The sequence below is a fragment of the Scylla paramamosain genome, chromosome 47 (genome assembly GCF_035594125.1).
Source record: "Scylla paramamosain isolate STU-SP2022 chromosome 47, ASM3559412v1, whole genome shotgun sequence".
In the NCBI taxonomy this organism is placed as follows: domain Eukaryota; kingdom Metazoa; phylum Arthropoda; class Malacostraca; order Decapoda; family Portunidae; genus Scylla; species Scylla paramamosain.
The window spans coordinates 17501-20000 of NC_087197.1; the positions used below are offsets into that span (position 1 = coordinate 17501).

General features: G+C 37.6%; 1 protein-coding gene across 1 annotated transcript in view; it reads left to right on the forward strand.

The window, feature by feature from the left end:
- Positions 1 to 820: 820 nt before the first annotated feature.
- Positions 821 to 2500, forward strand: part of LOC135095124 (protein EFR3 homolog cmp44E-like) — a 13629-nt gene continuing 11949 nt past the window's right edge. Inside the window, exon 1 of the mRNA XM_063995884.1 lies at positions 821 to 1093. The gene's annotated coding sequence lies outside the window, so the exon portion shown is untranslated. The remainder of the gene's footprint in view (positions 1094 to 2500) is intronic.

The window sequence follows — 2500 nt, forward strand, 5'->3', positions numbered from 1 at the left end:
ACTTAACACTACCATCACTACTATTATTACTAACTTAACACTAACATCACTACTACTATTACTACTACTTCTACTACTTCTACTACTACTACTACTACTACTGCCACTACTACTACTACTGCCAGTATTATCACCACCACCAACACCAGTAATGTTTTCTTATTTATTAGTCTTATTCACAAATATTGGGCCACAGTTTCATATTCAGGTATTTTGTTCATGTTCAGGTGTGTGTGCGTGCGTGCGTGCGTGTATCAGTCCTGTGCATGATTGCAGCTTTATGTATGGGTTACTTTAATAAATAAGATGTGTGAAAACGTTTATTTATTTACCTTTTATTTATTTTTATTTTCACAGAAGCCATCCTTTTTTTTTTTCTTATTCAAATTTGTGGTTTTGATAATGTTTTGTTGGTTTTCCTTACGTAAAAAAATCATTTGATAATAACAAGAACAAAAAAAAAAATCATGACTTTTACTGATTTTTTTATTTATTTATTTATTTATTTTTTTTTTTTTTGTATTCAATTTGAACTATGGAAACAAAATAGCGCGGGTGGAAAGGGTTAATGGTGTGTGTTTGCATGTGTTTGTGTGTATGTGAAGGTGTTCAAATGTGTACGTATGTATGGTGACATGTATATTGTAATGAGCAAACTACACCGTTATCAGTTTAGTAGTAACAATAATATTAAGTAATAATAAGTAATAATAATAAGTAGTACAATAATACGGCCAAAACAATCTGGCAACGCTGAACTGTGCTGCCTGACAAAACCAGTCAGTGTGTCGCATCTATGGGTGGTGTTGGTACGCTAGTACGTTAGTACAACTCCCAGCCTGACGGAATTTTTTTTTTTTGTGTGTGTGTGTGTGTGTGTAACCACGCCTACACAGTGGCTGCCAAGGCTTAGCCATGAGTTAAACCTTCTTTAGCTGGTAATGAGGAAGGCGTGGGCTCTAGCAGTAGACACCCGAAGGCAGCAGTGGATAAAAACAAGCAAAATAAAGAAAAGTTTGGCTGTGAGAAGGTGCTAGACAGCCAGCCATAGTGACGAGGAGGCAGGACCACCACCATCACCACCACAGGGAAGGTAAGGTCAGGAAGTGTCAGAATAAATTTAGGTAACTTAACGTAACTTTTTAATGAATAAATTTAGGTAACTTAACGTAACTTTTTAATGAATAACTGAACAATCCACAGTTTTAACTCATTTTAACGCATCTCACCTAACCTCCAGCACAATATATCCCTATGTCAGCCTCGTCTCGTTGCTAAAAACCGTAAAATTTAACTTAATCATAATGTAAACAATCTGGGTCATCTCTATTTATCTGCCATTATCTATCTTATCTGTGAGTGTTTTAAACCAATACTGTCGCAAAGCGGAGCCACATGACCTAGCTTTGATATCCGCTCGTCAGATATACCTGCCATTACTTAGTTTAAGTTTGGCGAGGGTTTAAATTAGTGAGAAGGGTTGGTCGTCCCCTCCCCTGGCCCCCGACCGCCATCTTGGATAAGGCTCCCCTGCCCCCTCGGTTCCAATATTATTTTCCTTGATTTCCGAAGTATTTTATTTCGGCTTGTAGCTAAGATTTTATGGTTTGTAAAAATATTTCGTTGTTTTTTAAGTTATTTGAGCGCATGTGTTGCGTGAAAAGTGGTGATTTTGGCGTTGTTTTTGTGTAAATAAGAGGGCCGTTTTCGGCGTATTTTTTTACGGTCCCATAACTAGATTTTTTATTTCAGCCTGTACTAGGTTCTTATTGGTTTTAAAAAATAGTTGGTGTTTTTTTAAGTGTGTTGCCGTCCCGCTCAGTGAAATGCGTGCACCGTACACTTGTTTTTATTCGTGTTCAACTTGCAATAATATTGAATTTTTTTTCGGTACATTTTTTTATTTGTGCTTGTAGCTCACTTTAAATGCTTTTAGAAAATAGTTCAGATTTTTTAAAGTGTTTTCCGTTATGTTTAAGCCAGAATGGGTGGACATTTGAATGATTTTAAATGGGGTGAAAGTTCCAACAGTTTCCAGATACTTCTTTTTAAATATCTTTAATACTACTGCGTTTTGAAATGTGTTGTTATTTTTGGCATTAGTTAAAATGTGTGGCAAGTCTGAATTTATAAAGCATTCCTGTCTAGCTGCGTTTTTTAGAGGGGTCATTTTCAAAATGAAATACGTACGTACGTAAATAGCGGTCCCTGTGACGTCATCAACCCCCAGCCGTGACGTCACAAGCCCCCCCCAGGCCGTGACGTTACCTTCCCTAACTCCTTCCCTAACTCCTTCCCCTGGTACCTTCCCTAACTCCTTTCCAGTCCCTCCCAGTAAATATTCAGTGTTTTTTTTTTCAAGGTATTTCAAGGTGTGTGTGTGTGTGTGTTGCCTTGTCTTACGTTGTACAGATGCTTATGCAGTGTGTGTGTGTGTGTGTGTGTGTGTGTGTGTGTGTGTGTGTGTGTGTGTGTGTTGCCTTATCTTTCGTTGTACAGA